This window comes from Dipodomys merriami, unplaced genomic scaffold (assembly GCF_024711535.1).
Source record: "Dipodomys merriami isolate MVZ:Mamm:240054 unplaced genomic scaffold, mDipMer1.0.p SCAF_3, whole genome shotgun sequence".
In the NCBI taxonomy this organism is placed as follows: Eukaryota; Metazoa; Chordata; class Mammalia; order Rodentia; family Heteromyidae; genus Dipodomys; species Dipodomys merriami.
The window spans coordinates 40,263,666-40,289,093 of NW_027204492.1; the positions used below are offsets into that span (position 1 = coordinate 40,263,666).

At 35.6% G+C, this 25,428-nt stretch overlaps 1 protein-coding gene across 1 annotated transcript in view; it reads right to left on the minus strand.

The window, feature by feature from the left end:
- Il1rapl2 (interleukin 1 receptor accessory protein like 2) overlaps positions 1-25,428 on the minus strand; it is a 1,139,514-nt gene that overhangs the window by 323,862 nt on the left and 790,224 nt on the right. The window lies entirely within an intron of this gene.

A 25,428-nucleotide genomic window follows, 5' to 3' on the forward strand; every position in this document is an offset into this window, starting at 1 on the left:
GTGGTAGGGCAGTAGCCTTGAGCTGAAGAGCTGAGGGACAGTGCCCAGACCCAGAGTTCAGGCCCCATGACTGACAAAAAAAATATTGGAAATAATATCCTGACAACATAAATAATAAAATTTATTGCAGAACTATTAAACATTCTTATAAGACAAAGTGTGTATTAAGACATAGTTTGTACTTAACATGTCCTTCATGTATTCTTTTGCCATACATGGCTAGTTACTATCATACTGGACAATGGAGGCCTGTAAAGTTTTCTCTGGCTGGTGAGGAATAAGTAAAATCAAGTGTATGTGTTTCTCACAGTTGCTGTAACAAATTGCTACACGTTTCATTTTAATGGCTTAAAATAATAGACGTATTATTTTACAGTTCTGTAGGTCAGAATTCTATTAAGGGTTTCTATGGAATAAAGCCAAGATGGAAGCATGTTTTGGTCCCTTCTGAGGCTCCACAAAAGAATTCCCTTACATTCTCTAATGTCTAGAAGCCATACACATTCCTTTGTTGTATTATTTTCTCCTCAAAGCCAATAGGGTCCAAGCATCTCTGTTATCCCTCTGGTTTTTGTACATTTGCCTCCCTTTTCCATTTACAAGGAAACCTGTAAATACACTGGGTAGTTCAATATACTCTTCATCTTAAAGTCATCTCAAGGTTGATCAGCAACTTTAATATCCCTCCATTGCAGTATAAATTAACATATTTACATGTTCTTCATAGTGTAGTATGGGCATCATTTTTCTTGAGGAGGTGGATATTCTGTCAACAAATTACCATAAGATCATATAAATGTGATAGCTCATTGTCATAATAATGAGCTTGCTATTTTATAGACACTATATATAATGACAAAATACATGAAATACATAAAAGTAAAAGAAGAAATGAATCAACAAATAACCACAGCATACAAACCTCTACCATAAAAATCATTCATTATTAATTAATATTTCCTTTTCTAGCCATCTATGCAGAGAAAAAATCAAAGTCAATTAGAAGGAATTATTGTGCTTTAAATATTTTTTCTCTGGGGCAGAATAGGTATTAATTCTTAAAATATCTCTATGAGGTCTAAATGTTTATTAAAAGTGCAGTTTGAGCCATTAGGCACTTAAGTTGAATGCCTTAAATCTTAAATAATATTCTCTGATACATTTTGGTGAGGAAATAATCTAAAACAGAGTCTAAGTGATTGGCCAAAAATCAAAGTATGTTTCCTGTTTTCCTTAACATGGTCTCCTTTTCATGGTCCACAATTATAATTGTGTCCCTAATCTTTCTTCCTCAGACCTACGTCTACTCTTTTGCAAACTTGTATTCCTGGTTAATGTCCTTGCCATACATGCTTCATAGAGAAAATGGGAGTAATCAGACAGGAATTCCTTGATAGAAAGCTAGCCAAATATATTTTCTTTAATGCTTACAGCTAAGGAAAAAAAAGTACCTCCTCCTCCTTTAAAGGCCAATTTCTTTTGCATACTGGTACATTCATATATTACTGAATTTTGCTACTACAATTATCTCTTATACCATAAAATTTCCCTCTCCAGTGATTTACCACTGTCCACAAATGCTAAACGAAACCAAAAACATCCATTGATATCATATGCCCTTCAAGCTGCAAGAATATTATTTTCTTTTATTCACAGCAAAATATTGTGAAAGAGCTATGTAGAATTGCTGACTTCATTTCCTCATTCTACATTCTCTACTCAATCAACATTGATGATGCTTCCTTTATCACCATTCAGTAATCAGTATACTGCCAATTTGTATCATCATCTCTAAGTTTATTCTAGTTAACTTCTCAGCAACATTGAACATAGCTTATGACACCCTTCCACTTGAAATGCTTGCTTGCTTTTAGTGTTCCTCATATCACCAAGGCACTCTCTTCATATCTTCCCTACCCCACTTTAGAATTCATCTCTGTGAATTCCTCATCTTCTGCTCACATACTATATAATAGAGTGGTTAACATTCTCTTTTAGAGCCTCCTCTCTATGCATATACTTCTATATGACTTCATCATCTCTCATGATCTTATATAAGATATACACCTTGTTGACTACTCTATGTGCTTATACTGCCCTGACTTCTACCCAGAAACTCAGTACTATATGTACAACTACCAACTCAAAAGGTCCATATGGAACTTAGAAAAGCAAAGCATAGGATTTTTATCTTGACTACTTTGCACCCTATAAAAACTACTTCTCTTCAACCTTCACTCTCAAAGTTAATGACACCTACACTTATCTATATGTGTATCAAACCTCTAGAAGTTAATCTAAATTTTGTCTTTGTTTCATTGCTCATATCTATCTCATATCTGGTTCTGTTGACTCTTGTTTCCAAAGACATACCAAATCTGTAATATTCCCTTTTAATCTTATCTATTAACCACAATTGTTTTGTGTATACATATATAGATATGTTTATATACATTCATATATGTTTATATGGCATATGTTTATCTCTATATATTTAATACATAACATATATAAACATATGTAAGCATATATTTACATATATAAGCACATTTTTCTACACACAAACATTAAATATGTAAGTATATACTGCATTAACATGCATAGTATATAACTAATATATGCTGATTTGTCCCCTATTGCCTAGCTCTCTGACCTCATTTCCTACTGTCTTTCACTTCTCCCACCAAGCTTCAATCTCACTAATCTTCTTTCAACTCCCTAAACATGCTGAGCTCATTTTCGCTTTGGGCTTTCATATAACATCACAGGTTTACCCCACTCATCTTCATGTGGCTGTTTCCTTTGTAGCTTTCTGAGCTTAGTTTTCCCCTACTATCTAATGCATCCCATCCGGGAAATCCCAGCAACACTGCAAATGTTGTTTTTCTAGGTAGAGCTTTTCATTCATTAATATTCTTTTTTCTTGTTTTGCTTTCTTACCCATTTTCTTTCTTTCTCTTAATCTCTCTGAAAGAATACATTCTCTGTAAGAGCAGATACTTTATCTACTTTGGTATTATTTGCTCTTAAAACAATGTTTTAGTGATGTCTGCAAAAAATGTTAGGTGTAGATACAGGACATCTAATGTCTAACATTTTAATACACTTAGGGTAGTTTCTCCTGAATTTTACATATGTTTTCAATCATTATATGTAAGAACTAATTTCATTGGTTTAGAAGTGTAAGTAAATCTGAATGTTTTACTGACATTTGAAGCTTGACTCTTGGAGACAAACCTTAGTATTCAAAAAAAAAAGATTTTGGAAATAAACTTTATATGGGGCTATGACTTTGAATGATATATTATAATCATTATTTTACAGAAAATGGCATGAAAGCCCAAAGAAGGAAGAGGAGGAGGAGAAGGAGGAGGAGGAGACCTAATTTACCCAACCTCATATAGCAAGAGCGTAGTAGAGTTAAAATTTAAATCTAAGTTATGTTCTTACTAACTTTCCTTCCATATTTCAAGTAATTTTTGAGGTATAGACATTGTTATCAAAAGATCTTAGCATATTTTATTTTCTGAAGTATAAGTCCTTATATGATTACATGATGTAAATGCAAAATGGTAATCAATTATTTCCTTCTCTAGAGGAACCCAAATTTATATCACTGTTATTGAATCAAATTAAAATGAAACTCAGTGTAAAGAAATATTGTTTAAATGTTTATATGTTTAGTGAAATTTGTTATAGACAGATAAAAATCCACATATGTTTTAGTATCTTTTTGTTGTTCTAAACTAAAAATAATTTTCACAGGCTTTAAATCTCCAAAAATGAGACTGAACATGTCCACAAAACCTAACCCTAAATATAATGTAATGAATCACACATCATTTACTTATATCTGTATATTAGCATATATGAAAACAATCTGTGAATCTAGCTTAGAATGTTTTCAAATCATTCACAAAACTGTTTATGTGAAAAATATACACATTTAATCATGGAAATTTTATTGGTTAAGATAATATTTCACCTAGGTGTCTAGTAGAAATTATTATTTTAAGATAATATGGTAAAATTAATTGGTATTTGTTGATTACATGCCACAAGCCAAAACTCTATTTTTATTTCCAGTGTTATAGATTGGATGTATACTAAGTCTTGCTTTGATACTGTCTCAATTTATGAAGAAAGAAACCATATCAGATGACACAACACCAATACTGGAAACTATAGGATCCAATCTGCCTATTTGGTGAACTCTTCGAAAATAAATATGTAAAATACATTGTATGATTGGGAGATTTTTCCCTCCCCACTAGCCATCATATCTGCTCTCTTTACCATGAATAAATTTGTTCTTTCCTCCTATCCCTTAGTGGAATTTTTAAAAAGAGCAGAAAATATCAAGAAAGACTACCATTTTGCAGTAATACTAAATTACATACTAGAAATAATTTATAATTAAAGCAATATGTAATAACCTTTTGGTTTATTGTAGGATGATGAGGTACTCAAGGGCTTGCAAACTCATACGAATATATCATTGCATTATTCTAATCTAGTTGATTTGTAAGGCTGAATATGAGAAATGAGAACTTGGTTAACATCAAGGAACAAAGTTGTCTAAGCTGATCTCATGCTCTGATGGAAAGGGGAAAAGTAATAGTCTGTTCTTTTCTTCTGGTGCTTCATCAGCAGAATAAAAAGTACCCCTGATCTATTTTATTCTCTAAACATAACAAATCAGACGAGTTCTGAGAGTGCATACAAGTATCAATTAGTTTGTCTTTGATGCATATGAATTTTTGACTAGCACAATGTGAAAAAAATTGACAAAGATGTATCTGAAAGACATTTGACATCTAGGCTGAGCATGTATTTCAGTGTTGATGTACTTGTTTAGCATATACAAGGACCTTGGTTTCATCTCTAGCACCAAAGAAAGAGATTAACGTCTAAACCACAACATATATGCCAATAGCAGAGAAGCACATATTTTGTTTCATAAAGAAAATGCAGGGTAGGAGACCAGAGGAAGATGGCGGAGATGTAGCTAGGCTACATGTGAGCTCTCTCAAGAAGCCAGTTTTCTCAGTTCGGGAAATAATTCACTATGGGAAAATCACACCAAGCGAGCCGTAATAGTACACCGATTCTGCCTAATAAGGAAAAATTCAGGCAGTTAGCACCAGAAGACAGATTTGAGCAGAAGTGGTTACTGTGGCCACTGGCAGCTGCTGTAGGACTGGCCAGACAAAGCTGGAACAAATGAGCCAAAGACAGAGGGCTGCATCTCTTCACCCACCTCTAGTGTGGAATGGAAGATCTGGAGTAGAATTTCACCTCCTGCTGACCACCGGCCCAGATCAGAATGAGCCAAAAAGCCCAGGGAAACCGTGAGTATCCCCACTCCGACACACAGAACAGCTCAGGGAAGGCAGCCCTCCCTTCTCCGGAAGAATGACAGCATTTTAGATACTGGCATAGACTCCCACATAACAGCTAGCAGATAACTCCAGACACAAAAGCAACAGGCAGCACCATTTTTCTCAAGGGTAAAGATTTGGACCTGTGAGAGTGGCTCCGCCCAGAAGGCTGCCCCATCCAGGGGATGGCTGCCCTTCCCAGGAGGAGGGTACTCCTCACAGGACCAGGGCAGAAAAACCTTCACTACCTGGTGAGCTTAGAGAGGCAGCCATGACCCCTTGCAGGCAAAAAAGGAATTGCTTCCATACCTCAGCCAAATTGGCACCTTAGCCAGGTGGGGTGCAGGAATTTCAAAAATTCATTAAAAATAATAAATAAAAACCTGACAGGCTATAAAAGCAAAGAGATGATCCAGGTTAGTAGCCCAAAGGGGGCTACCTACCTACTTTGGGAAAGTCCAGTGACTCCAGATAGGACAAAACCCCAAACACTCCCAAGCTCAGTTCCAGCAGCAACAAACTAGAGAATCCAGCCACCTCCTCCCTGCAGCACAAAGGGAAAAAAAAAGCAAATTGTGCTTTTTAGTCTGGGAAAAAGGTCACAAAGTCTCCAATCCTGTAAAGGAGATCTTTTTTCAGCGCACCCGAACAAGTTGATTTAAGAAACCAACTAGAACACAATGAAGGCAGAGAAACAGCGCCCAGAGAATCAGCTAAACATAGGCAGAACCTAGGTGACACATCCTCTAAGAAGGTGGATAACATGACAGGAACTACCAAACACCTCTCAATCCTAACTCAATATTAATGAACTTAACCCTCCAATTAAATGACATAGAATCTCTAGTTGGATAATAAAAAAAGAACTGTCTATCTGCTGGCTTCAAGAGATGAACCTTCCCTACAAAACAAACATATTCTGAAAGTGAAAGGCTGGCATAAATTATACTAAGAAAACGGCCCCCACAAACAGGCTGTAGTAGCAATCCTAATAGCAGATGAAATAGACTTCAAATTAAAATTAGTGAGAAGAGATAAAGAAGGACACTATACACTAATAAAAGGATCTCTCCTACAGGAGGATATAACAGTTCTAATCTATTCACCAAATAACAGGGCACCCAAATTTATCCAAGAAATATTACTTTCCCTAAAATCACACATAGATCCAAAGACATTGATTATTGTGACTTTAACATACCACTTTCCCCACGGATAGATCTATTTGGTTAAAACACAACAGAGAAACAGGAGATCTAAATAACTGCATAGACCAACTAGACTTAACAGATCTCTATAGAATATTTCATCCATCAGCAACAGAACACACACTCTTCTCAGCAGCACATGGAACGTTCTCCAAAATAGACCATATTTTAGGTCACAAAGAAAATCTGTCCAAATTCAGAAAACATTGAAATTATGCCCTGCATTCTCTCAGACCACAAGTGAATTCAACACCAAATGTCACCAAAGAAAATTCTGTAACATATGGAGGCTGAACAACACATTGTTGAAGCACCAGTGAGTCATGCAAGAGATTAGAAAGGAAATTCAACTGTTCATGATATTTAACAAAAATGAACATACAAATTACCAGCTCATCTGGGACACAACAAAGGCAGTACTCAGAGGAAAATTCATAGGTCTGAGTTCTTACAACAACAAATTGGAGAGATCTCAAACCAACAATTTAATGATACACCTGAAGCTCCTTCAAAAAGAGCAACAAGCTAAACCCCAATCCAGTAGAAGGAAACAAATAATCAAATTAAATCAGAATTAAATGAATGAGAGTCCCCAAAAAAGAAAGAATCAACAAAACAAAGAGCTGGTTCTATGAAAAAATTAACAAAATTGACAGACCCCCTAGCAAATCTCATCAGAAAAAGAAAAGAACACATCCAAATAAACAAACTCAGAGATAAGAGAATGGAAACAACACCACAGAAACAACTGAGGTTCAGAACAGTATCAGGGAATATTTCTCAAACCTTTATGTTAATAAGTTTGAGAATCTGGATGAAATGAAAGAATTTCTAGCAAATCTTGATATGCACAAAATAAACCAAGATGAGTTAAACCAAGTTAACAGACCCATATCCAGCATGGAAATAGAAACAGCAATAAGAGACATCCCACCCAAGAAAAGCCCAGGACCAGATGGGTTCACTGGTAAATTCTACAAGACCTTCAAAGCTTAACTCACACCAATACTCCTCCAAATCTTCAATAGAATTGAAAATGAAAGTATGCTACCAAACTCCTAGGAAGCAATCATATTTCATCCTGAAACCAGAAAGGGACTCACCAAGCAAAGAGAATTGTAGACCCTTTTCTTTGATGTACGTTGATGCAAAACAAACATAGCAAAATTCTATAACAAAATTCGGGCCAATTGACTTCAACAAGTCATCAAAAAAATCATAAACCATGATCAAACAGGATTCATTTCAGGGATGTATAGTTGGTGTAATATACACAAATCAATTGGTGTAATTTATCACAACACCAAGAGCAAGGATTAGTATATGTCTGAGACAAGCAGAAAAGGGCAGATAAGATGATGTTAACTGAAAAGAACCCCAAGATAAGGACACAAGTGGTTTTTTCTTTCTTGCTATTGTTTCTAACATATTTATAAGGTGATTGTTTGTTGCTTTGTATGTCTGTCCCCCACCGTATAACCCCTGTTTTCACTGTATTTGATGTTGGTATAATTTGGGGAGGGGAAGGGAAACAAAACAAATTGTTTAAATAGGGATACAGTAGACCCATTGCAACAATGGTCCATAGTAAAAAAATGCTATGTTGACAAACGAACTTTACAACTTTGGCGGGTAGGGAGGTGGGTGTGGAGTGTAGTCGTGGAGATGGAAGGCCAGGGATGGTAGGGGGATAACAAAGGAGGAGGCAACAATGCTTGATAAGAAATGTACTTATTACCTTTTCCATGTAATTGTAACCCTTGTGTATGGTATTTTCACAATAAAAAATCATTAAAAAATTTTTTTAAAAAAGAACCACATGGCCCAAAGAAACATAGGTCCCATGGTTTCCCTTATTTGTAATATCTAGTATGTGTATGAGTCAAGCGGAAAAGGTCAGATAATGTGATGTCAGGAAAATGAACCCTTAGATGTGTATTTTAATGTTTTTTTCTTTCATGCATGTGTTTCTAACGCATTTATAAGATTATCTCTTTGTTGCTTTGTATGTCCCTCCCCCACAGTATAACCCCTGCTTTCACTAGATTTGATGTCAGTATAACTTGTGGAGGAGATGGGGAAAAACCAGTTGTTTAAGGATACAGTTGTTTAAGGATAAGGACCTGTTGCAACAATGAGAAGTACAAGTTGTCATGTCCAAAACGAGCTTTACAACGTCGGTGCGGGGGGGGGGGAAGGGGGGGAAGGAGAAGGATTGGGATTGGGGGGGAGGGGGGAGGCTGGGAAGGGATGTGAAGGGTAAACAAAGGAGGAGGCTGCAATGCTTGGTAAGAAATGTACGCATTATCCTGCCCATGTAATTGTAACTCCTCTGTACAGTATGTTCACAAATAAAATAAAATTAAATAAAAAAAAGAACCCCATGGTTATCTCAATAGATGCAGAAAACGCATTTGACAAGATCCAACACAGCTTTATGATGAAAGCACTGGAGAAGCTAGGAATCCAGGGAACATTTCTCAATACAATAAAGGCCATGTGTGACAAAACTTCAGCCAGCATTATACTTAATGGCAAAAAGCTAAAGCTATTCCCTCTAAACTCAGGAACAAGACGAAGATGTCTACTCTCTCCACTCCACTTCAATTTAGTATTAGAATGCCTAGCTACAGCAATAAGACATTATGCAAACGTAAAGGGGATCCAAACTGGGAAAAATGAAGTAAAACTCTTACTCTTTGCAGATGACCTGACCTTGTATTTAAACTACCCCATGGACTCCACTACCAAGTTACTCAAGCTGATTCAAAACTTTGGCAAAATAGCAGGGTATAAAACTAACCTTCGAAAATCAATAGCTTTCCTTTATGCCAATAATGAGAGGAGTGCAGCTGAAATCAGAAAAGCAACTTCTTTTGTAATAGCCCCACAAGAAATAAATACCTATGAATTAAATAAAGAGGTGAAGGACCTATATGATGTAAACTATAAAAACCTGAAAAAAGAAGTTAAAGAAGAACTAGGAAAGCAGAAAAACGTCCTATGCTCCTGGATAGGGAGGATTAACATTGTGAAAATGGCAATACTGCCAAAGGCTATCTACAAATTTAATGCATTGCCCATCAATATGCCAAGCTCATTATTGAAGGAAATAGAAGAAGCAATCCAAAAATTCATATGGAATAATAAGAGACCCCAAATAGGAAAAATAATCCTTAGCAGAAAGAACAGTGCTGAAAGAAAAATAATACCAGACTTCAAACTCTACTACAAAGGCATAGTAATCAAAACAGCTTGGTACTGGCACAGAAACAGATCTGAGAACCAATGGAATAGAACTGAAGACCCAGAAATGAACCCAAAGTCCTATAGCCTCCTAATCTTTGAGCCAAAAATAGAATGGAAGACAGACCGCCTCTTCAGTAAATAATGCTGGCAAAATTGGTCAAACATCTACAGAAAACTAAAGCTAGATCTTTCTATATCACCCTGCACCAGAATCAACTCCAAATGGATCAAAGATCTCGAAGTCAAATCAGATACCCTGAAAATATTACAGGAAGGAATAGGAGAAACTCTAGGGCTCCTTGGCATAGGCTGACATTTTCTTAATAAAGATTCAGAAGCACAAGAAATCAAAGAAAGGTTGGACAAATGGGATTGCATGAAACTGCAGAGTTTCTGCATGGCAAGGACATAGCTAGTAAGATCAATAGAAAGACATGGATTGGGAGAAGATCTTCACTAGCTATACAACAGACAAGGGCCTCATATCTAAAATATACTTAGAACTCAAAAAAAATTAAATCTTCCAAAAACAAATCCTCAAAGAAACAACCGCCCCATTAATAAAGTGGGCTAAAAATTTAAAGAGAAACTTCTCTGAAGAGGAAATAAGAGTAGCCAATAGACACGTGAAGAAATGCTCAACATCTCTGGCCATGAAAAATGCAAATCAAAACAACACCCCCATTAAGATTTCACCTCACCCCAGTTATAATGGCTAAAATCAAGAAATCTAATAACAAGAGATGCTAGAGGGGATGGGGCCAAAAGGGAACCTTACTGCTTTCTTGTTGAGAGTGTAATCTGGAAAGCAGTATGGAGGTGCCTCAAAACACTACACATAGAAGACCCCTATGACCCAGAAATCCAACTTTTGGGCATTTACCCAAATGAAAACAAACAAGGCCATACTAAAGCTACCAGCACACATATATTTATCACATCATTATTTACCATAGCTAAGATATGGAACCAACACAGAGCCCTTCAGTAGATGAGTGGATGAAGAAAATGTCTTGTATTTATACAATGGAATTCTATGATTCTAACAGAAAGAATGACACCTCCCCATTTGTTAAGAAATGGAAACACAGGAAATGGAAAGACTTGGAAAAAATCATATTAAGTGAAGTAAGCCAGTCCCAAAGAAATTTAGGTCCCATGGTTTCCCTTGTTTGCAATGACTAGTATACATATAGGATAATCTTAGCAGATGAGCTGAACAGTTCAAAAACTATGTACATATGTCCACATAAGATGATGCTAAGTGAAATGAACCCCAAGATAGGGACACAAGAGTTCTGTTTTATTGTTATTATTTGAAATGTACTATGTGATTTCTTTTTTGTTTGTTTCCTTAGTATGTTCTTCCCCCTATGGCATATCACCTGTTGTCAGTGTATTTGATTTTGGAACCCTGCATCTTGTATATATATTTGTCTAATCTGGGAAGGGGAAGGGAATAACAAAATGCTGAATCAAGGACACAGGATGACCCATTTCAACAATGGTACCCATAGGACAGTATATTGGAAATGAACTTTACAAGTTTGGAGGAGGGGGAGGGGAAGAGTGTGGGAAGTAGGGGAGGGACGGGATAGTGGGACAACAAAGGAAGGGGTAACAATGATCTACAAGTAATGTATTCATTACCTTACTCAGTAACTGTAACCCCTTTGTACAGCATCTTTACAATAAAATAAAATCCCCCAAAAAAGAAAATTCAGTTGGTAAATTATTTCATTAGTGAAGGAAGGAACTATAAACAAGGAAGAGGAGAGAGGCTAATAATAGTTTAGGAGGAATTAATTATGTTCTATGGCACAGTGCAGTGCCTATCCTCTACAATGTATATAATATTTTTTAAATCAACACATTAGACTAAAAGCTCTAAATATATAAAACAATAAATGTTTGAGGAGATCAAAATACTAATTACCCTGATTTAATCATTACACATTGTATACAGGTATTGATTTTTCATATTGTAACTCATAAACATGCACACAAATTGGACATATATTCATATATATATATATACATATATATATATATATACACCCATCAGTAAAGGCCTCTGAATTTCTGTAAGTTTAACTGAATATAGTATTTTTAGAGCACTAAAGTGGATTATACAGCATAAACTGAATGATCAAAACCAAACAAATAAGGGAAAGGAAAGGAAAGGAAAGGGAAGAGAAGGATTGGGACAGGAATAAGGGATGGTAAGGGAAGAGAGTAGCTGAAAAAGGGAAATTTCATTTTTTATGCCCTCTTTGAGAGTTGGAGGTTTGGAGAAATTGGTGAGGCCCAGGATGTGGAGATGGTCTCAAATCTCACAGGCTGAAATGAGGAGTAGCCAAAGTGTTATTACATGAGAACTGCTGGGAATTTGTCCCTGAACTATTTCAGACATCTGAAAGTCAGATAGCATGAGTCCTAAATAGTCTCCAAGAAATCAGCACTAAACCAATATGGCAAAAATATGATGAATGTACATATACCTCATGTGAGTTACCTGATGCTTTTGTTTTTTTTTTATTTTGATTCTTTATACAAATTCTGTTTCCATGAGTTTTTCTATAAATCACAAGCATCCGCAAGCAAATTGTGCCAGTAAATCTCATAAAAGAGCTTCCCTGAGACCTGATTTAAGATGTTAGCAAAGCAAGTTTCCACATTTTATATAATACCTGGGTAGATCTATTACACTTAAAAATAGTATTTCAAAATGTCATTTTCTTGTTGGAGAACCATCAGAAAAATATCTTTAATAAACTCCAGTTGTCATTCTTAGAAGGCAAGTGGGGGGAAAATGCAACATTAGCCTCTAACTATTTGATCAAATCTTTGATTGTTTTAAGAAATGTCATTTGCCTTATTTAACTGATCATGTAGTTTGAAAATACAAAGCCCCCCTGAAGCACTTAGGAACCTCTGGTATAATGGTCAGAAAAAGTTGGCTGATAGAACAAATCAGAGAAGAAAAAGCAAACTCATATAAATCATGCAGGTCTTCCCAAACCACACAGTGCTTTCATTCTCTTTACTACATTGCAGAACACTATAATTGATGAAATCTCTCCTTTAACATTTGTAGGATTTTCAAGATTTTCAAAGCTTTGCGTAGAACAGGTAATAAGAGAAAGATAAATAAAATAAGCTAGAAATATGAACAGCTTGAGCCTCTGTTATGAGTTCATAAATGCCTTAAATTAGGAAGAATTATTGTGGGATTTAGGGCTATGGGACATATTTCCATCTAAATTTGGTCTTTTAACCACTAAATAGAACAATTTACTGACTCATTTCTATGCAAAAAATAAAGGCATTATTTTACCTACTGTAATCTGTTAGTGCAAAATATTTTGGATGCACTATAACATGGGCATCTAGAGTTTGAGTCGTATGTTCAGTACAAAATCTATACAAGATTTTGATTTTAATCAAAGCCAAAGCAGCCCATGGCTTGAGTTGTTGTCTATTCTCTAGCAACAAAGACAATGCATATAGTTTCGGTGGTTGTTTCTCATTCTATTTTCATTCCATAAAAATGGAGTTGCTATAATGAAGACATAAAATATATGAAGCAAAAAGGTCCTAAAATAAATCCTTTTGGAGGATAGCTGTGATAATACATTCTTGTAACAGTCTCTTCATAATTTAAAGTTTTATAAATTCTTTGGAAATAGGCTAGCAAAACAAGATTTCTTGTTACTCTTATCTTGCTGAGTGTTACAGTCTTCAAAGTTGAGAATCTATTTACAGAAGCTCTGGCATCTAATTATAAAAATCTCAAAATGAGTATGTCATGGCAGGGTGTTTTAGCCTTTCGAAAAATTCTTATATATTAATGATTGTGTCTTGTGACTTTCTTTATACTCTTTCAGATAAAAAGAACTGAAAGATTTCAAAAATAATCACAAGGCTTTTAAAATTTTTTCATCTTATCTTCATTTTTACAAGTTTGGCTGTCTATCCTTTGTGAAAATTTCTGGAAACATTCACTGATGTGGTATGTCCCATTGAACAAAAGACAGTAGTTGTTTTATTTTAGGAGCACTATTCTTCAAATATCAGTATATGGAAACAGTTCTTTTTGTGTACCTTAACTTTGCTATTTACCTTCAGGGTACTTATAAATGTATGCTAATTAATATAATAATCATCATGCCAGGTCTCCTCCATTAGGATGAGGGCTCAAGTCAATTGTAAGAATCAAAATGAATAACCAGAATTTCTACATATTTATGTAAAGTTTTCTTTACAAAGTTAATAGTTGATTGATGACATCTATCTTTAGGTATTTTCATAATTTGTAAATGGTATTACAAAGGGAAACATCAACTTCAGGAAGTCTTGGCTCTTCCTTGCCTCACAATTGCAAACAAATTTACCTGGTCTTATTAAAAACTGGGGATGGGCTATTATCTCTTCAAAACTCTCACTTTCAAATTAGCTGTGCAGTGCCTAGGGGTCCAATATTAAGAACTATAATAATGTATGGAAAATGATATTTTGCTGTATTACTTTAATGCTGAACACATTGTACAATATCCAAATTCTATATTGCTAATCTTATGCTAAGGTTTATTTTATTTTCCTAGAAAATGAAATGCATCATTTGTAAAGTGTTGTAGGATTATCACTATCAAATAATCCCACATTATTATTTCAGAAATTGAAATATGTCATTTTTTAAATCCTGGGGTTTGAACTCATGGCCTTGTTAGTCAAGTTCACTGATGCCTAAGGCAAACCCCTATGTCTTTTTGCTTTAGCTATTTTTCAGATAGGCTTTCAAACTTTTTTACCTGGGTGGGCCTCAGACCACAATTTTCCTACCCATGTTTCCTGCATAGCTTGAAACAGAGATGTAAACCATCACACCTGACTAGTTTGTTGAATGGGGTCTTGCTAACTTTTGTGTGGGTTAGCATCACCTTTCTGATCTCTGCCTCTGAAGTATGGTAAGTATTTTAAGTGTGTACCACCGTGTCCTAGTGGAAATATGCTTATTTCTAATATCTATGACTATCTTCTCTTGGAGCCTGTAATAGCTATTATGAATTGTATATTTGTCAATTTCAAAACTCATATTGAAAATGAATTGCTATTCTAACAGTATTAAGAAGTCTGAACTTTAATAGATGACGAGCCCATGATGGCTTTATCCTAATGGGTGGTACTATTAATTTTCTAGTGCTACTACAAAGTAATGATTTTGACCCTTTTACTCTCTAGTCCTATTTTCTTCCAAAGGAAAATAAAGCTTGTTTTGCCTACAAAGTGTGCCTCATTTAAGTCACTTTCTTGGAAGAAGCATCTCCAAACCTACCAATGCCTTGATATTATTAGATTTGCATTTTCCATATCTGTGAGCCAATACATTTCTATTCATTATAAATCATCCTTGGCTGGAAGCATGGCTCAAGTTGTAGACCACAATGTGCCAAGAACAAGACTGAGTTCAAACCCTCATATCACAAAAAATTGTATATAAGTCGCCCATTCTCAGATCTGTTACTGCAGCAGCACAAAGACTAATAGTTTGAACATTTACCCTAATTTTGGTTCCAAATACACACTTATACTAACTATTGCTTTATAATTTGCACTTAATATATTTTGTAAATAAATAAAACTGACAAATAAATGCAGTGAAAAGTCAACATAGGGAAACAATTGCCATTATGTAGCCAAGAAAACCACTTGGTATGACCATATCTTTGATTTTTAAATGGCTCCTCATGTCACAGCAAGAGGATTAGTATCAAATTTTTCCCTTTGCCTATTTAAAAATTTGGTCTGTATCTGTTTTCATGACTCAATATATATTGGAAATTTAGCATGAATAAAGTACTGGGCTATGAATATCCAAGAGAGATTCAGAAGGTAAATATTATACAGTCTCTTGAGCCAAAATCCATGTATGTAACCATTTTGAAAATATAAACTAGGATGATATAGGGGCCCTCATAATGAGTATATGAATAGCACAGACAGATATGCTCTATACACATTTAAAGGTTATTCTTCCTTGACTAATATAATCAAGGAGTACTCTTGGGGGAAATAAGACCTGGACTAAATTTGACCAACAAACAAGAATTGAAATTGTAGAAAGGAATGGTGATTATTAAATGAGTGGACAATAGTGTGAAGGAATTTACAGCAGCAAAAGTGGCCCACACAGAAAGATGAAGAATGTGAAAGGATAGTTTCTGCGGTTTTCTCATACAGATATAGTACTAAGACTTTGTCTCTGCCTTTTTAATACTTCTTGTTCAGCCTCAAATGGCACAGTGGCAGTTTGGGGGAAACTTGCTTTTGCTTTCTATCCAAGTAATTACAACATATGCAGATCTCAGCTTAAGGATGGGATTGTAGCCCCGAGGCAGAGTGCTTTCAGGATGAATAAAATCCTTGGTTCTCTCCTCAAAAACACACAAAAAATTCTCAGCTTAAGTATCACTTAAGCTGTTTGGGTCAACTCTCAACCTGCCCAAATACTATCCTTCAAGACATTAATCACAGTTATAATAGTTATAATTTTACATTTATTTATGTGTTTATATGTCTGATTTCTCCATTGAAGTATTAATTCTTAAGTGTACAGATTATTCATATGTTTTTGGTGCTGATTGTAGGGCTTGAACTCAGGGTCTAGGTGCTGTCTCTGAGCACTTTTGCTCATGGCTACTAGCACTTTACCATTTAATCCACAGCTCCATTTATAGCTCTTTTGGAGGTTATTTGGAGTCAATATTCTCACACACTTTCCTGCCTGTGCTGGCTTTGAAATACAATCTTCGGATCTAGTATCTTGATAGGTAAGATTACAGACATACGCTACTGTTGCTTGGCTATTTTCTGTGTTATTATATCCATAGTGCCTGGAACATAATCAGTACAAATGAATGGGTTCCATAATTAAGGTAGGATCAGGTTAAGGAAGGGTTTGAAGGTAGATGGGCAGATTTGGCTATATTGGAGCATCATATATTCATTTATGGAATATATATTAAACTCTACCCAATATGAAAAATACAAAACATAAGACACTTCCTAGTGATGATTCAATGTGAGGAAGGCAGATAAAAATAATAAGCAATAGCCAGGCACTGGTGGCTCACACCCATAATCCTATCTACTCAGGAGACTGAAATCTGAAACCATCTGGGGCAGAAAAGTCCCTGTGAAACTCTTATCTCCAACAAACACTCAAAAAAGCCAGAAGTGGTGCTGTGACTGAATTGGTAGAGCTCTGGCATTGAGCATAAAGAGGTTTGGTGACAGTGCAGAGTCCCTGAGTTCAAACACCAAGACCAGCATAATAATAGTAATAATAAGCAATTACAAAATGGAGTAATTCCTCCTATGATAGAATACATTTGGACTATCATTCAAGGGATACCTAAAAAGGATAGGAAATGGCAGAAGGAAAGTTCCCATAAGTATAACTAGCACTTAAATTGAGTTTGAATTGTGCAGTGTTTATAAGGCTAAATACAAAAAGTATTGATAAATAGTAATATAATTTATTTTAAAAATTATTGATTTTATTATTTTTTCAAGAGTACTGAAGTTTGAATCTAAGCCTTCACACTTGCTAGGTTAGTGCTGTATGGATTGAACCATGCACTCAATCCTAGGTATTTTTGTAGGTGCTAGTGTTTGAACCCAGAGCTTTCTACTTACTAAGCAAATACTTAAGTCATATTTACAACCTTTAAAATTTATAAGCTATAAAGTTCAGGAATCTATGGCAAAAGGATCAACTAATCAAGGCTAGCCTGTGTGCCTTAGTGAGATCTTGTTTCAAATATATATACAAAAACATAGGTATACAGGTCAGTGCTGGAGCAGAACTTGCTTAGCATGCACAAGTCCTTAGGTACAATCTCCATAGCCAAGAAGAGGAATTACAAAAATGGCTCACAGACTTGGGACCCTTAGTACACAGGTTAGGATGATTAGTTGACCAGTCTCCGGTTGTTGTAGAAATTTCAATGGGCTTTCTGGAAGTTAGACAAATTGCCTTATCACTTTCCAATTTTTAATATGCAGGTAAACCTATAATGAACATCTGTTCCACAGATAAAAGTTGTCTCCAGACATAGACATGAATCTGACATCTAAATATAGCATCAATAGCTCAAGGTGGAGCTATAGTGCTCTATGATGCTGTAAATTGTCAAGTGAACTGATATGGACTGTTTCTGTTGTTTCCCTGCCTTATGGTAGGTACTGTGGAAAAGACAGGAGAAAGAACACCAGTCCTTCCATAGAAAATATTCATGTGTCCTTTATGACAGCTGCCATTCCACTTTTCTTCCAATTGCTGCAGAAAGGAACGAAAAAGGAAATAACCATTTTCCTTTGTACACATAAAATATCCTTCAATCAAGGATAATCATAATAATGTTTTAAAACACACATGGAAGGGTTAAACATGAAACATCTACTTCTTCCTAAAGCATATTGGTTCACTTCCAATGCCTTTTCTAAAATTAAACATAGAACCTTACTTTGAAATAAATATAGCAAATTGGTGCTTTGAAAATTGGGCTCTTGGGCATCTTTGCTTCTACTGAAAATGGTCATTCCTAATTACACACATGATGAAAATCAAATATATCTTTAGAGCAGATTTCTCTCTTAGGACAAAAATACTTATCCTGCTTCAAGCTGTGTGTAATATTGCCCCTTTTACTGTGAAACTGCTTACATCTTTCAACTTGTGACAGATCAACAAATTCAAAACAAAGACCAGTCTACTAAAACAGGTAAGCTATACTGATACACTGATACCATCAATCAACTTCTGAAGCCTTCCCACATCAAGGAGGTATGCAACAAGGGTTACTTTTTATGAGAAGAACTGAGGCCAATATGTAAATGGAAAATTCCTGAGGTTGGAGGGCTGAAGATGACCCCGAAAAGAAATGTCAAGTGAAACGGTATCCATCGAGTATCTGCAGCATATTGGAACACGTTCCTCAAAGCCATTTCAATTTTACACAAACAAAAGACAAACAAAAATCAGAGATATACAAATAATGATTCAGCATTATCCTGAGTACAAAAAATCTAGTCACAATTCAGTCTTTCCTGTTTGAGAAAGAGAAACATAGAACATTCATGAGATCTTGTCAACGTATCTAATGCAGCGACAAAAGAAGAGACATAAACAAAAAACTGGGAGAATCCAATAAAGAGTTAGTTAGTAAGGGAAAGAAGAACCACTAAGAGAAATCCAGACATGATCTTCATTCATCTACAAACATTCACTGATCTTGTATGCAAGGGACTCAATAATAGAATGTCCATCATATACCATATTTCAGCTGATACATTTGCATACAAATCAATTGAAGTATGGTATCTGTATGGAAGAATTCAAATGATGTACAACTTGATAGAAAAAATAACTCATAGTCCAGCAAAACAAGTAACAGGAAGTTGGAACCTAAGATTAAAAAGGAGACGTAAAGAGGAGGGAAGGGATAAAATGAAGAGAGGATAGGGTCAGAGAGAACTTGATCACAATATCCTATGAAACTAGAAAAATTGACAAGAGAGCTCAAGTTAGGAGTTATAATGATAACCTCTGGGTACAACTACTTAAAGATAATAATAATAAAAAGAACAAAGATAGTCAAGAAAAGAAAAGAAATACAATTATTATGTCCATTCATTTGTGGAGATCTCAACTTAGTTCAAAGAAGCAGATGTAATAAAAAGACAATAAAGTAATAAAAGCTAATACCCTCTGATGCACATGGATCTTTCTTTTCTCCTAACCTACTCTCAAGCCTTTATTCTTTCTCTCTATATATTCAAACTTTCCTTGCCAACTCATTTTTTGGCTTTCATATTTTAAAGATGTAACATCCTTTTAGTCAATAAAAAGAATATTTACCAACGTTTTCCTTCAATCTGGAGGGCATTCTCTTTCCTATACAAATCCTACGCAACACTTCAATACCTCGAATCCAACTCACTGTTTACATGTACCTTCCATTCTCAAAACTTCCATGAACCTGAAATTTGTAAGCAAATTAATGATCTATTTACTAACAAATATGGTTAATTAGTTCTTGTGCCATCCATGGAATCTGATATCATTTATCTAATAAATTATAACTTTCTTCTATGGTATGAATTTTCTAGTTCTCTTCCTTATTCTCTATTTACTTCTCAGGCTTGTGTGAAGGTCTCTTTTAATATTGCTGTCCTCCAGCCCTCTTCTCACCCTCAGTATTATACCATATTATTCAACCTATTCAGACAATGTCTATTACCAACTAGTTCATTATTGTTTCCAAAATGTTTACTAGTAAGTGCAAACTCTCTCCTGAGTTCTAGACTCAAATATCCAACTTTTAAAAGCATGTATATCTGATCACCCTAAAATCACTTCAATTCTGTGAAAAAGGAGGAAAAATTAACATTATTTTTTCTAAATCCTAAAATGTTAACTTATTATGTAAGGTCAGTGACTACTCCCTCTACTCTTTTTTTAATGTAAATGGTAACTCTTTAATACATTATCAGTTTATGTTCTGTTTTTGTATAATTCTTAACTTTTTTTAGTAACTAGTCCTGGTACTTTCTGCTTTGCTCCTTTCCAATCTATTTTCAATCTGCATAAATTCTAGATAGATCTTTCTAAAATGTACATTCTAGTAGGTCATTTCACAGCTTCAAGAATCTCAGTGGTTCATCATTGTCTACAGAAGTGGCTTTTGAGGTTTTTATCCATGAAAGTTGCCCAGACTTCTTTTTATTTAGTTTATTGTAAAGGTAATGTACAAAAAGGTTACAGTTACATAAGTAAGGAAATAATTCTTGTCCAACATTGTTACTTTCCTTCATTTTCTCCTGCTTTCTCTTCCCCTGCCCACTGCCCTCCTCACTAAGTTGTAAAGTTCATTTCCAACACAGTGTCTTGTATCGATGTTACATTGGTTCACCCTTTGTACTTTAACCATTTCTGTGATTCCCTTTCCAATCTCCAAGACAGAGGGTACCAAAAAAAATCAGTGATTTTTTTTGTTTCTTCTTATCTTCCTCCTCCATGATACAACCCCTGTTATCACTGTATTTGATTCCGGTGTCCTGCATTTGTATATACATTTTTCTAATTTGGGGAGGGAAGGAAAACAACAAAATGATGAAATAAGGACAGAGGTTGAGCCATTGTAGCAATGAGGTGTACAAGACACTATGTTGAAAATGAACTTTACAACTTTGTGGGGGGGGGGAGAGAAGGGGCTGGGAGGTGGGGAATGGAAGGGGAAAAACAAAGGAGGGTGTAACAATGCTTGATAGGAAATGGACTCATTACCTTGCTCATGTAACTGTAATCCCTCTGTACAGTATCTTTACAATAACAAATATATATTAAAAAAATCTGTGACAACAGGCGATAAACCAAAAGGAAAAACTGAGAAAATGAAATAAATGCAAACAGTGAACTAAAAAAAGAAAGAAAGAAAAGAAAAAAAACTCATATTTTCATATCTTGGAGTTCATTTGGATTAGCATCATTTTATTTATTTATTTTCACTGTAAATCTTTTTTATAGTGATTAAGTGATTACATAAATTTCACAAATTTCACAGTATTAGTTAAAGTCACAAGCACATTCTAACTTTCATGGGGCAAATTGTCTCTATTGTGGTCTATAAAATTTATGAGTTCTAGGACCTTTGACAATACAGTTATTTCTTTCACACATTGGGTGATATGTACATTCCTTGCCTTTTGATTAGTGTCAGCTGTTCCCTCTTTCCCACTCATTCGCTCCCTCCCATTGCTGCCACTGAGTTGTTTAGTTCATTTTAATCAATGTCCAGTGCAGCTGATGGGTCCCGCTATTGTATGTTTTCTCCTGTTTCCCTCTGGTTCTGTGTCCTCTTCCTAGTTTCCCTCCGATGTGCACATATATACCATATATGTTGTCAGCAGAATGGGGTGGAGGGCCTTTGTTTCTCGTCTTGTTTACTTTGATGTATCACCTTACATTTTGGATTTAACATGCATTTATCAGGGAGACCATGTGTCGTTTGTCTCTTTGCTCTTGGCTTACCTCACTCAACATGATTTCTTCTAGTTCCATGCATTTCCCTGTGAATGCCATTATTTTGTCCTTTCTAATGGCTGCATAAAATTCCATTATATATAGATACCACAATTTTTGTATCCATTCATCTGCTTTCCAAAGTGGTTGTATAAGTGTACATTCCCACCAGCAGTGTAATACGGTTCCTTGCATTTGTCATTGGCTGACTTTAGGATGTGGGCCATTCTGACTGGGGTAAGGTGGTATCTCAGGGTAGTCTTTATTTACATTTCCTTTACAACCAGGTGAACATTTCCTCATGTGTTTCTTTGCCATTTTTATTTCTTCTTCTGAGAAGTCTCTATTTAGTTCCCTTGCCCATTTAGTAATTGGTTTTTTAGGTTTGGGAGGGATTAGATTCTTGAGTTCCCTATATATACTGGATATTATCCCCTTGTCTGATATATTGCTGTAAATATTTTTCCCAGTTAGTTGGTTATCTTTCTAGTTTGGTTGCTATGTCTTTAGCTGTGCAGAAACTTTTTTTTTTACTGCTTATTTTTTTTATTGTGAAAATACTGTACAGAGGGGTCACAATTACATGGGCAAGATAATGAGTACATTTCTTATCAAGCATTGTTGCCTCCTCCTTTGTTTCCCCTTCCCATCCCTTCCCATTAAGGTAGTCCCATTTGTCAAGTCTCTCTCCAATTTGTTGTGACCCTGGAACTCTGTTCAGGAAGTTCTTGCTTGTTCCTATAAGTTCAAGTATCTCTCCTACTCTGTCCTGCAGTGGTTTCAGAGATTTAAATTTGATGTTAAGATCTTTAATCCATTTTGAGTTAATGTTGATGCATGGTGAAGGCTGGGGTCCACTTTTAGTTTTCTACATGCGGCTGCCCAGTTTTCCCAGCACTAGTAGTTGAAGAGGCTGTCCTTCTTCCACTGTATGTCTTTGGCTCCTTTGTCAAATATCAGCTAACTGTAGGCCTGTGCATTTATTTGTGGATCTTCTAATCTGTTCATTGGTCTTCGGGTCTGTTTTTGTGCCAGTTCCAAGCTGTCTTTTTTTTTTTATATCATGGTTCTATAGTAGAGTTTGAAGTTCGGCATCGAGATCCCTCCCATGTTGTCTTTTTTGCCTAGAATTGTTTTGGCTATTCTAGGTCTTTTGTTGTTCCATATGCATTTTTGGACAGTTTTCTGTATTTCAGTAATGAACGTCCTTGGGATTTTAATAGGAATTGCTTTGAACTTGCATATTAATTTGGGCAGTATGGCCATTTTCACTATATTAAGTCTGCCTATCAAAAAACCATTTCCTGGTGTCCTCTGTAATTTCTTTCTTTAAGTTTTTATAGTTTTCATTAAATAGTTCTTTTACATCTTTGGTTAGGTTAATTCTTAAATATTTTATTTTTTTGAGGTTACTGTGAATGGGGTTGTTTACTTGATTTTCTTTTCTTCTTGTACATTGTTGGTGTACAGAAAGGCAACTGATTTTTGTGCGTTGATTTTTTAAAATAAGTTTTTTTATTGTGAAAATATCATACAGAGGGGTTACAGTTACATGAGCAAGGTAATGAGTCCATTTCTTATTCAAGCAGTGTTGCCTCCTCCTTTGTTTTACCCTACCATCCCTCCCCTCCCCTCTACACGACTACACTCCTCCCCCACCACCACCAAATTTGTAAAGTTCATTGATTTTTGTATCCTGCTACTTTGCTAAAGTGGTTTATAAGTTCTAAGAGTTTGGGGGTGGAGTTTTGGGGATCATGGAGGTATAGTATCATGTCATCTGCAAAAAGGGATAGTTTAACTTTTCCTTCCCTATGCATATCCCTTTAATGTCTTTTTCTTGCCTTATTGCTCTGGCTAAAGATTCCAGAACTAGATTGAAGAGGAGTGGAGAGAGTGGGCATCCTTGCCTTGTTCCTGATTTTAGGAGAATTAGTTGTAGTTTTTCCCCATCAGTATAATATTGGCTATTGGTCTGTCATATATGGCTTTAATTGTTTTTTTAACATTCTTATTCTTTTTTAAAAAAATTTTTATTGTGTGAAAACCGTACAGAGGGGTTACAATTACATGGGCAAGATAACGAGTACATTTCTTTTTTTTAATTTAATTTAGTTTTATTTGTGAACATACTGTACAGAGGGGTTACAATTACATGGGCAGGATAATGCGTACATTTCTTACCAAGCATTGCAGCCTCCTCCTTTGGTTTACCCTTCACTTCCCTTCCCAGCCTCCCCCCTCCACCCAAATCCCAATCCTTCTCCTTCCCCCCCTTCCCCCCGCAACCGACGTTGTAAAGCTCGTTTTGGATATGACAACTTGTACTTCTCATTGTTGCAACAGGTCCACCTGTATCCTTAAACAACTGGTTTTTCCCCATCTCCTCCACAAGTTATACTGACATCAAATATAGTGAAAGCAGGGGTTATACTGTGGGGGAGGGACATATAAAGCAACAAAGAGATAATCTTATAAATGAGTTAGAAACACATGCATGAAAGAAAAAAAACATTAAAATACATATCTGAGGGTTCATTTTCCTGACATCACATTATCTGACCGTTTCTGCTTGACTCATACATATACTAGATATTGCAAATAAGGGAAACCATGGGACCTATGTTTCTTTGGGCCTGGCTTACTACACTTAATATAATTTTTTCCAAGTTTTTCCATTTCCTAACAAATGGGGCAATGTCATTCTTTCTGATGGAGGCATAGAATTCCATTGTGTATATATACCACATTTTCTTGATCCATTCATCTACTGAGGAGCATCTGGGTTGGTTCCATATCTTAGCTATGGTAAATAATGCTGCAATAAACATTGTTGTGCTGGTAGCTTTAGTGTGGTCAATACCTATCAAAATTCCAACCGCATTCTTCAAGGAAATAGAAGAGGCAATCCAAAAATTCATATGGAACAATAAAAGACCCGAATAGCAAAAACACTCCTTAACAGAAAGAACAGTGCTGGAGGAATATCAATACCAAATTTCAAACTCTACTATAAAGCCATAGTAATCAAAGCAGCTTGGTATTGGCATAAGAACAGACCTCAGGACCAATGGAATAGAATTGAAAACCCAGAAATGAACCTACAGACCTATAGCCATCTAATCTTTGATAAGGGAGCTAAAACAATAGAATGGAAGAAAGACAGCCTCTTCAGTAAATGGTGCTGGCAAAATTTGGTTAACTACATGTAGAAAACTAAAGCTAGATCCTTATATATCACCCTGCACCAGAATCAACTCCAAATGGATCAAAGACCTTGAAGTCAAAGCAGACACTCTGAAAACATTACAGGATGGAATAGGAGAAACCCTAGGTCTCCTTGGCTCAGGCCGAAATTTTTTGAATAGAGACCTGGAAACACAACAAATCAAAGAAAGGTTGGACAAATGGGATTGCATAAAGTTGCAGAGCTTCTGCAGGGCAAATGACATAGCTAGCAAGATCAATAGAAAGCCCACAGATTGGGAGAAGATCTTTACTAGCC